This window comes from Hyalella azteca, unplaced genomic scaffold, assembly GCF_000764305.2.
Source record: "Hyalella azteca isolate HAZT.00-mixed unplaced genomic scaffold, Hazt_2.0.2 contig9456, whole genome shotgun sequence".
Classification (NCBI taxonomy): domain Eukaryota; kingdom Metazoa; phylum Arthropoda; class Malacostraca; order Amphipoda; family Hyalellidae; genus Hyalella; species Hyalella azteca.
The window spans coordinates 320,750-332,639 of NW_025939527.1; positions in this window are offsets into that span (position 1 = coordinate 320,750).

An 11,890-nucleotide genomic window follows, 5' to 3' on the forward strand; every position below is an offset into this window, starting at 1 on the left:
ACAAGGTTAATCACTGGAGAGGACATGATTTATTGACAGCGAGCAAGATAACAATAATTCAGCGGAAGATATAAACTCTATTTCACTTTCAATCAAGTTCAATTTGTAGAATTTGTGTTTTTTATTTTAATGCAGAGCAGTATCATGGAACGCTCATACATCGTATGTGTAAGCGATGAAGTGCTGTGGTTTAGTGCTTAAGCGATGAAGCAGTGCAGAAGCGATGAAGCAGTTGTTTGTTGCTGTCGTGCGCCTGAATTCAGAGTTTGAAAGCGTTGTGAGGTCACCGAGATTTGATTATGGACAACAATTTAATAGAGAATGTTCAAAGACGTGCAACAAGGATAATTCCAGGCTTGAAGGGCAAGTCCATATGAAGAAAGATGAAAGATTATGAAGCTTCCAAGCCTCAGTTATCGACGTCTGCGTGGGAACCTCATTGATGTATACAAGTATACTCACGGTTTGTACAAGGTCCCCGAAGGATTACTAGAATTTGAAACAAGAACCAACCCCAGTGGCCACGGCTATAAACTAAAAAAACTGCGCTGCAACTTGTCCACGCGACAACATTTCTTCTCGCTTCGAATCACCGACATATGTGGAACAGCCTCCCTGATTACATTGTTGGCACTCCGAGTATGAACGCGTTCAAGAACAGACTAGATAAAGCTATGGAAAAATATATGTTCAGACTTGAAATGCCTAGCACCATATCGATCTCTGTGGAAGTCTAGTAGCTATTTCAAACTATCGTCAGTCATGAAAATATCCGGTCAAATGACACGATTTTAGATCTTCTGCAAAGAGGTCACGAAAAGTTCAAGAATCGGCGACAGGCCACATCAGGCCTATACTCTTTAGCGCCGACATCACTATGTTATGTTATGTTAAAACAATCAGTCATTACTGGATGCAGACGAATGTCTGCATGATGGATGTAGGCGAATGTCTGCCTGATGGATGTAGTAAAGTATCAGCATAAGGGCTTTAGACTAATGTCTGCATGATGCATGTAAAAAAGTATTAGCATGCTGACTGTAGACGAATGTCTGCATGATGGCTGTAGACGAATGCCTGCATGATTCATGTAAAAATGTATTTGCATGATGTATGTTGACGAATGGTTTGCCTAGCTGCAATCAGAATGAACCAGAAAAATATGGAAGCGGAATCTCAACAAGGCCATTTACCTAACATGAAATAATTCAGATGGAATTACATTCGTTCTTCATGGCAAATAAGCTAAGGCTAATTTAACTATGCGGAATATCTGCGCTGAGACGCATGCATTAAGAAAAACTTTTGTTTGGTGCTCCTGAGGGCACAGGAAGAAACTATTTTCATGTAATCCAGTTTTACGAAATATCAAATCGAATATCCTGCAAAATTTTTTGTTCAATAAAATAATTTGCAAATAATATGCGATGAAAAATTTTTAATCACAAATGAAATTTATTTCCAGAAATTTCGAATGATGAGGCCCACATTGCAGAAATAGAACTAGCCTTTGAAGAAACTTGCGTAACGTGTATTTTTTGTGAGTCATATTCAATAAAAAACTTTGCATTTCAGATAGAAGTTGTGCGAATGAGTGTTCCTCACTTATATGTAACTCGTCAGTTGCGTCCCTGCTGAAATATTTTGTGGCAGTTGCCCTGCTCTGCTACGGGAACCCAGCCCAATTATTCTTCACTGAAGTCTACGACAGTTGCTTCCTTGACGCCTTGCCCAATCGTTTGTAACAGTTACTTCTGTCCTGCCGAGATAACAGAACCCAAGTGTTCTTCACCTAAGTTTCCGTCAGTTACTTGCTTGACTCATTCGTTTATAACAGTTACTTCTGTCCTGCTGAGAGAACAAAACCCAAGTGTTCTTCACCGAAGTTTCCGTCAGTTGCTTGCTTGACTCATTCGTTTCTAATACTTGCTTCTGTCATGCTGAGAGAACAAAATCCAGGTGTTCTTCACCGAAGTTTCCGTCAGTTACTTGCTTGACTCATTCGTTTCTAATACTTGCTTTTGTCCTGCATAGAGAACAAAACCAAGTGTTCTTCACCGAAGTTTCCGTAAGTTACTTGCTTGACTCATTCGTTTCTAATACTTGCTTCTGTCATGCTGAGAGAACAAAATCTAAGTGTTCTTCACCGAAGTTTCCGTCAGTTACTTGCTTGACTCATTCGTTTATAACAGTTGCTGCTGTTCTGCTGAGAGAACAGAACCCAAGTGTTATTATTCATAGAAATTCACGTCAATTGCAATTCTCTTGTGCATTCGCTGGTAGCAGTTGCCGCTTCCCTGCTGGGGGAACGAAGCCCAAGTGGCGACTCGGAACAAAAGAGGTAATAATTGAAGGCGAGACGCAGGGGAAGAGCGGTCGATGATGACAGACTTCGGTATTTTTATTGCAACGGCCGCTGATATAAATGTCACTGGTCGTCGGTGGAGAGCCACATTCATTTTCGTTTTTCTCGTCCAGGAGTAAATTAATAATCTGCTTAAAGTGATTCATATTTTTGCAAAAAAACCCTGTTTGTTCAGGGCTTAGTATGTTTGTGTAGGTAAATATATAGGGTATACCTTAACTATTTAAAGATGGAATCACAACAACACTTTTAACAGAATCGGACCAAAATATTTGACTAAATATTGAGGTCTGAAGTGAATAGGCAGGCTAATTGGTACCCGAGTTCATTGGGTAAATTCAGGATGAGCTAATGTTACTGATTTTTTTCAATCATATAGCTTGGAGAGTTTTATATAAAAAAAGAAGGAAATCTTCTATGAGGAACAAAATTGCTTCCAAAATTGACGTTACTCAACTATATTAGGCAATTAAATTATAACTTCGCAGCTGAAAATTAGTAAAGAAGTCATTAAACGGTCGAGCGAGAGCGCCAGCGTGGGGAGGGAGAGGCAGGTTGCCTTTCCTTCTAGCAGGCAGCGACCTTCTTCTGTTTGCATACAAATTAAACAAGAGACTTTAGCTGGGTTTCTTTTGGGATCCAACTCCTCTACTCTGGATACCAAAACTTGTTAGTGGACGAGTATTTTTTCGTATCTTTTTACGCAAGTGCTCCAAAAATGGCTACCCGCCTAATGTCCCCAAAAAATGAAGTGCTCCATCGTCTTGTCCAAAACAGACCTTAAAATCTGGTCCGGGTCTTTTGTTCGAGACGACAAGACAGAACATCAAGTGAAGCGCGAGAGCAATGTAGCGAATATCTTAAGTTTCTTGCACAACCAGAAGGTCTCAATTGCAATAGCCTCTTGCTCTCAGTTGATGGGCGATCAAGTAATGCATGGTTGCGTGCCTCCACTCAATTGATGGGAGACCAAATATTACTATTTGATTAATTTTTGTATTCAAGAAGAATATTTTATCATGCATGATGTTGATTTCAAATCACTTCTAGATTAACTCCCTATCAATGCAAGAGATCTTCGGACCCAAATCACCGATTTAAAAAAAACATATATTTATAAAACTGTAGTTGTAGTAGGTGATTCAAATTTTACGTTCATATCGCGTCCATATTTACTTTCCCAAAGGTTTTAACATCGGGTGTCGAGTGAAACATGCGCTAAAAAACAAAATTAGTCAACTTTCACTCTACTCAAAAGTATGTTTTGGCATTTTTAGGCGCTAAGATAACATTTTCTTTGCATTCCATTTCCCTCCAAAAATATTCTCCGAAATCTGAAATTTTATAGCTTCATGCGCGAGGAAAACTTACCCTAACTGGTCTCAGTGAAGCTGCAAGGCTTCGGTCGTGTTCGCGTTAACGCGCGATCAGTGTTTTCAGGGTAACTCTAATTAAGTCTTCGACGTGGAGGGAAAAATTCATCACGAATGCCTGTGAGCGCCTAAACTTTGCGCTGATTTTTGGACTAAAAAGTCAACCTAGGCAGGCCTTCATAAGGAGAATTTTATCGGCAGAGTATAAAGTACTTTCAATTATTATCGAGTGGTATTTGGAATTTTAATACGAAAAATAAAATATTTTGAACTCTATTCGATGATGACGACGAAGTACCTTAAGAAATTTAGTTTCAATATTTCTTGTTTTTAGTATGCGCTGAAAAATATTTAAGGAAATACTGTAATAGAAGTGGCAAGGTTATGATTTGAACATACTCACTTTAACTGATCGTTCTCAAAATGTGAATATCAAAGTAAAAAAGAAAAATCGTGCATGTTAGCTGTGAAGATGTAGTGACAGTTTAGTCTACACTACAGCTCAGAGGAAAACAAATGAATTCATTTATTAGAGGACTATAGTAAAATATTAATAACATCAGAACAATCATTTTACTTATATTCCGAAAAGGGTATGGTATTCCCATAACAGAGAATATCTGATATTAATATATTAATAACAAAATATATTTAGGAAACCTGATGAAGGTGCGGCAACGAAGGTTCAGAAAGAGGTCCTTGGTTCGAGCAAGTAATGTCAGGTCGCTGTTGTGGCGCTTGAATGGTTCATAAACGCAAACCGTACGCACGTGTACAAATACGAAAGCCAGTATTGCGTGGTAGGTTCTTTTGATACGTTTAGAATATCGCAAGTATTTTTAGTAGAATGCTAGTTATTTGTTAACCACTTCAGTTAATTTTGTTGCAGTAATTTTGCACAATTACCACGTATAAGGGACCAACCGACATTGACACAACATTAACCACGAGTTGAATCAGCAAAAATGTATTGCAAAACGTCAAATGTGGTTGTCAGAAACAAATTTGCCAATGCGATAATGGATATGCAAGTGCTTTATACCAACACGCCATTGCAGTCGCTGAGTGAAGTCGTCATTTATAACAAGGAAAGTCTGTGTCACGCTTGGCGATGAACGGACAAGCGTTATTTAAAATAACTTTAATAACGTGACAAAATAAAAGACCGCTTTTCTGAAATACACATAGACCTCGAATTATTCTTGGCATGGAATATATGAAAGGTTTAATTGAGAAAAAATTTCAACATTATATAATAAAAATAAAATTTAAGAAATTATCAAGCAAATTCATGATTACTTGAATCTTCAGCTTCTATCAATGAATGTTATAAAATCGCAAACTAATTAACTAAGTTTTTAATTTCATTGTCATTTATTTAACAAGGCAGTAAGTAGAAGCAGTTAAAAGAGTTAAATATTAATCAGACACAAGTTCATGGTCTTAGACTCAGAGTCTTAGCGAGAAGTTTTTCAATGGAGTTTCCCTTAATGGCGCTGCTACTCATGAAATATCCCGTTGCTCTTAGAACATCGAAGCGGCAACATAGATGCCGGCTGGGGCGACCGAATTTCCAGTGGTACATAAATGCCTGTATCACTTACCAAGACCATTTATATTCAGTAGCTCGTGAATGCCACTTTGTGTTATTGATCTTTCGCGCCTGTGATTTCTATTCTGCCGCTTGCGAATGCTAATTTTCAATATTTGATCTCGTGCGCTTGTGATGTCCATTCTGTAGCACGCGAATATCAGCTATCAATGTTTTCTAGTAGCACACGATTTCAGTTCAGTAATACAGTGATATCATTTTACTTTTTATTTCTTATCCGTGAGGTAATTTCGCATTCAAAACGTACAATGAGAGCAAAAATGTCGTTCCAGTTCTTTATGAATATAGGATATGACAAAAAATTTTTGATAATTTCTCTTGGACTTCTTCAATAATTATAACAAAGTCTCCTATAATATAGCACAATACGTAAGGTTTCCGAAGACTTCGAGAATTTTTTATGCACTCTACTGCAACAGGAACTTTAACCATGATTTATTCAATAAGAAATATGATCCTAATACGTTCGTGAAACTTTATATCTGTTGGTATTTTTAGGAAAGAAAATAATCAAGTGATTCGTATATAAGAGGCTAATTCTAGACTGGAATTGGTAATAGAAGATTAACGGCTTTCAAATTTAGAAGTGATTTTAAATTCGGTTCAAATTCCGATTTTCGAAAAACATTATCACTGAAATGCCATTAATATTATTTTTAACTAAATTTCTTAGGAAAATATACCAATTTGTTTCTTGAACAATTTTTCTGTCGCGATTAAATCTGAAAATGAAGAAATAAATTTTATGCTAAAAAATGTCACACAGTAAAGCAATGAGGTATCAGAAAATTTCAAATGAAAGTAAAATGTGCGTCATGTTAAGCTGAGCTTTAATAATAATGCCCTAATAATTACATATGCAAATTCGTCCCCGAGGTATCGTAAAGCGATATCACTTGTGATTATTCCTCTTGTCTTCTATATGAGCAATTGAACGGAAGGAAAATTGCAAAATTGTGCGACGTTTGCTTTGCTGGAAGAACAAGAACTTTAGCTTCTTGAAAATACACTTGGAATTATTGCACTATAAAGAATATCGTACACGGGAACGGTAAAGATAGGGAAAATGCTTGTAACCTTATCGACTTACTGAAATAAATTATTGACATCAGCAATTCAAGAATTATTTAAACACCCATTAAGGCGCACAAACTGGTTTTCGATTGTTTTCATGTATATCGTACGTGCATTCGAACATCTTTAGCGAGATTTTAGTAATTGTTGTAACTGCAGATAACCGTTTTACCTTATATTTATTTGAACCCTCGTATGTAGTTACATTGTAGAGGGCTAGGTTAATTATTAAGGATTAATAATGTGTATTATCTTGATGTATGGTTTATAGGAAAAGGATGTATTTTAATTAGGATGTAAAAGTTGTAAGATCGTTTTATAAAGAATCGTAGCTTTGCTGACTGGTGTCGTACGAACGGATTCATTCGGATTTTAGAGAGCGGACAGTAAGGATCCCTCTATTCGGCCTGTATATGTCTTGTTCCAGATTGTCTCGATTAACTTGTAACCTTGCCCAGTTTTATATTTGTGTTGTGGTGTTGGATTTTAAGTATATCTTGACCAGAAAAGACTTTTATTCATTACAACAGTTCATGCGAACCTGGTGGTCCACAGCAACATTCTCTTGTACAAGGTACAACGTACATATATAATTGTCTTGTAACAAAACTGATTAAAAACATAATGAAATGTCCACAGTACAATATTAACATCTCTTCCTGTGTAAATTGTTTCTGCAATTTTCATAGGCAAAAAAAAAAGAGATAGATCCGTACATTGATTATAAAAGGTTTTTAAAACCATAAAACAGAAAATAATATATATACACGTAACACACAAGTCTCCACAAAGAAATGAATAGTCCATGCAATGCATTTAAATTACTTCCACGCGGGACCTCTATAGATAATTGGCTAATTAGAATAAATTGCCAGCCGGGGTGCGGCTATATCCGTCCGCTGCACTTCATTGGTATTAAACATTTCAACATTAACCGTACGCTGCATCGCTCATAAAGACCTCATATTGTACTTCGGGGCACACACATAATGTCAGCCGGACATGGTTATTAGTTGATTCAATGTTATTAGTCGCATCATTGTTATTAGTCGCATCATTGTTATTAGTCGCATCATTCTTATTACTCTCATCATTGTTATTAGTCGCATCATTATTATTAGTCGCATCAATTTTATTAATCGTATCATTATTATTACCCGCCTCATTTTTATTAGTCGAATCGTTTTTATTAGTCGCATCATTTTTATTAGTCGCATCACTTTTATTATTATCATCATTTTTATTAGTCGCATCATTTTTATTAGTCACATCCCTGTTATTATTATAATCATTACGTAGTACGCTAATAATCATCTCTAACCTATTCTATGGCCACATTGCATTGTTAATTCTCAAACAAAGACTTATCATCGGCATCCGAATTGGTATTATGTCATATATGATGTTTTGCTTATTTTACATTATTTCTAAATTATTATTAGAAGATGATTTAGAAAAATCTATTATCTGATATTTATGCAACGAGTAGCTATTTTAGCTATATCTTATCAAGTCATCTGTTCGATGCTTCATCTATTTGAATTATGCTGGTATTTTTTGTTTTGTGCTTAACTCAAAATTACAGCTTATTCATTGTGCTTATGTAAACAGCTCATTTACAATTCTCCCTTGGCATTTTTGACGCATGGCATATTACTTTCTATTTATTTACATTGGAAGAACAAGTATTTTCTAATCCAATTGATTGATGATAATTTTTTATCCCGAGTGAGATCCTCGCTATAAATAACCACAAGCATCATTATAAGTCCATGCGTACCATGCACGGACCATCTTCCGTACCATCTTCGTTTCCATTTTTATTTTTTACTGGAAAAGTTTGATAATTCCCCGTATAAGTGAGATAATGGGACCGATGCTGTGATCTTGCCGCGCGGTAATAGATGTCCATGGAAGATGAGATGCACTGCGAATTACACTATGGAAGTCCTTCCCTGGTCCTTCCCTGGTCCTTCCCTGGTCCTTGCTACGGATGCCTTCAGCAGGACCCCAGTCTGCGGCTTTGATATGGAGATGCAGGTAAGTTTATGGAAAAGAATGCACGAGCAGGCACACGAGAATTCTCCACATTTTTCACGGGGAATAATACAATGGCTCTACCGCTAAACCGATTCACTTCGAATCACTTCAAAGAGGCTTGTCATCGACAGCGTTTTGGGATAGGCAGCGAAAATGAAGGCCTATAGTTTCAGAACAATCAAAGTTTTAAATAATATGTAAAGTGAACAAGTGAAATACTCACAATATCCTCCACAAGTTGATCAATATCTTATGAAGGTAAAGAATATTGTTGAAGAATAAGGGAATATAGCCATGATTGGCCTCCATTTTCATTATAATTGGCATATTTTAACGCCTTTAGAAATTTCGTTAATGAAGCAAATGTTGCATGGTCTTTTTCAAGTTACACTGACTATGAACTCACCGTCACAATACATAGTAAGTGTCATGATAAATAATTGCCGTGAATTCTATTTAAAAAATTGGATTTATTTACGCTGGAATCAACTGTCAGTAGTAATTCTCTTTTCGGTAATATGTTAAATTTAATTGCCAGGTTGCTTGAACTCTTCGATGCATTAGTGAAATGTAGTCGAAAATTATTATTATTTTATTAATATTATTATAATCTGCAGTCATCAACGGACACGAGTGCCTGAAAGTCAACTTTAGCCTGAGTTTCAGAACGGGCATTCCATTTCGATTTTTAAAAAGACAAAATATTTGAACAATGGGATATAAGCTAGCACCATAATCATTCAATATGCTAACAATAACAAAATTATTTCATATATTAGTCGCGTATCAATTGTTTCCAACACTCTCTGGTTGGCGCTACTGTAAAGGTAGAATCATTGGATCAGAGGGAATTTTTCAACGAAAACTTTAAACATAAAGTTTGTTTAATTAACTGGACGACGTGTTTATCTTGAGAGTTTGTACGGATCATCTTCATTAGGGAAGTTTGCAGGAACGAAATCTTTATTCAAATCCTTGATGATGCAAGAAGAAAGCCTTGTCCAAGATGTCCATGATAATAAACTTCCTAAGTAGAAAGTTCCCTGAGTTCCTGAGAACATACCTTAATTGTCATGTCCCTCTATATAAAGACCTCTGCGTACATTTTAAAAATAAAGTATTAATATATCTATAACTCAATTGTTATCTGCACGATGACATCCGTCCCGAAATGATCCAGCCAACATCAACAAGAATCCAACAAAAAACATTTCACCTTTTAGATAGGAATGAAAATTCTGCAATTGTGAACAATATTTCGAGAATTTGGACGGAGAGGACATTACATGATGTCCAATGCAGTTTGTCTTGTCGTACGTAGAGCATCTTTGTTGCGTATGCAAATGTGAAGGATGCGAGGAAGAAACGAAAATCCGGTGGCTGCTTGCCAGCTCAGTGTTCTCTGCTGCCGCATATTGAGATGCGATCGGCGACAACATTTCTCTCAGAATTTTCAGGCTTCTGCGACAAATTTTTCTGCAAGATTTGAATTCGGACAAACAAATCAAGCGCCGTCGGGCTCATTTGACAGTTTCAAAAATCTCAAAAAATGACGGCAATTTATTTTTCCTGCGGCAATCAGCTGATGTTCTGAAAAATCTTTGGATTCGCAAGGAAGCGAAGCCAGCGGGGACTAAAAAATTGGCAAAGTTCTCTTTATTTTATTCGTAAAGTATTTTGAATAATGTGAATAATTATTATTATTACAACTCACTATACAGTTCTGCGGTAACATCATTCAAGGAAAATGTAGCAGCAACACATTTAAAATCAGGAATGTTCCCATTTGAGTCTTCCTGATGAAGCTCAAAGCTGATGTAGGAACTTGTTATTGGTGTCAATGGTGTTATTATATCCATTATCTTCCTAAACTAAATAAATTAACACTAATCTTCAATACATCACTTACGTAATTATTTATAGGGAATTAACAAGCCAATATTTATTACCCCATTGCCCTTTGTTACAGGGTGACACAAAAAAAACAGAGCTCACTAAAAGTCTTATAACTCCTGAAATTTTATTCAGTTTGAAACAAAAATTCTATGGAATTATGTACAACCTATGTAGCCAACATCTGCAAAATCTCAATTCATTCCCGGAAAGACTTTAGCCGAAAATATGTCTCAACTGCAAATGTCTTTTGCTCTGTAGTCCAAGGCATCTCGAAGCTCACACGTGGTAGACTCTTAGATCAATCCGTCTTCTTAATGAATCTGAAACAAATAACAGGATTACTTGAGTATTGTGGAAATTATTCAACTTTTTATGAGCTCTGTTTTTTTTGTGTCACCCTGTATGTATATGGCCATTACTGCAGCCTCGTAGCAAATAATATTTCAGACCAAGCACAGGTTGCCGTGTTGGCGAATTTTAGACTCTTCGTATTAACGAGGCGGGTCCTAATTGGCGCAGTGAGCGCATTACTTTTCCGTTACCGTGGCGCGTCAAACCGAGCGCTCACTTTTAATCAGAATTACGGTGCTCACTGGGCTGTATCCATGACGACGAAACGGGGGCTCATTTGTTTATAAACCTGAAAATCAGAGAAGTTGATTTATGGTTCAAATTCTCATAATCTTTTTATCAAAAGTTGATATGTGGTGAACACGTACAATAGCTGCGAACCGTATTTTGGGATGCATTTTACAGGCTAGAACACCATGAGAATAAACCCTTTCAAGCACCCTAACAATCCGCTCATTCATGCACTCTGTTAATCCAACGTTTACTTTATCCTGTTAATTCGCCTATTCATGCACCCTGGTAATCCAATGCACCCCTTCATATATCTTCGTAATACCCCATTTAATATAGCCCTGGTAATGCGCCCTTTCAAAACCTTGGCAATCCACTACTACATATACACCCTTTCATAAGCCTGGTAATACACTCTCTCATACATCATACCCATGGTACTACACCCTTTCATAACCCTTGGTAAAACACCCTCTTATACCCATGGTACTACACCCTTTCATAACCCTTGGTAATACACCCTGTCATATCCCTGGTACAACGCCCTTTCAAAACCCTTGTAATACACCCTGACATACCCCTGGTACTACTCCCTTTCATAACCCGTGGTAATACACCCTGTCATACCCCTGGTACAACACCCTTTCATAACCCTGGTAATACACCCTGTCATACCCCTGGTACAACACCCTTTCATAACCCTGGTAATACACCCTGTCATACCCCTGGTGCTACACCCTTTCATAACCCTGGTAATACACCCTGTCATGCCCCTGGTACAATACACCTCAACTTGTGCGCGTGTGTGATACAATATCGATTTTTGCAATCAAATACGAGGAAGATTCTCTAAAAATAAAAGAGAGGTCCGTCCGAATCTCCTAATTATATCTAATGTAGCGACAATAACTGATCAAGTATCTCATTAGACTAATGACTACCAATAAT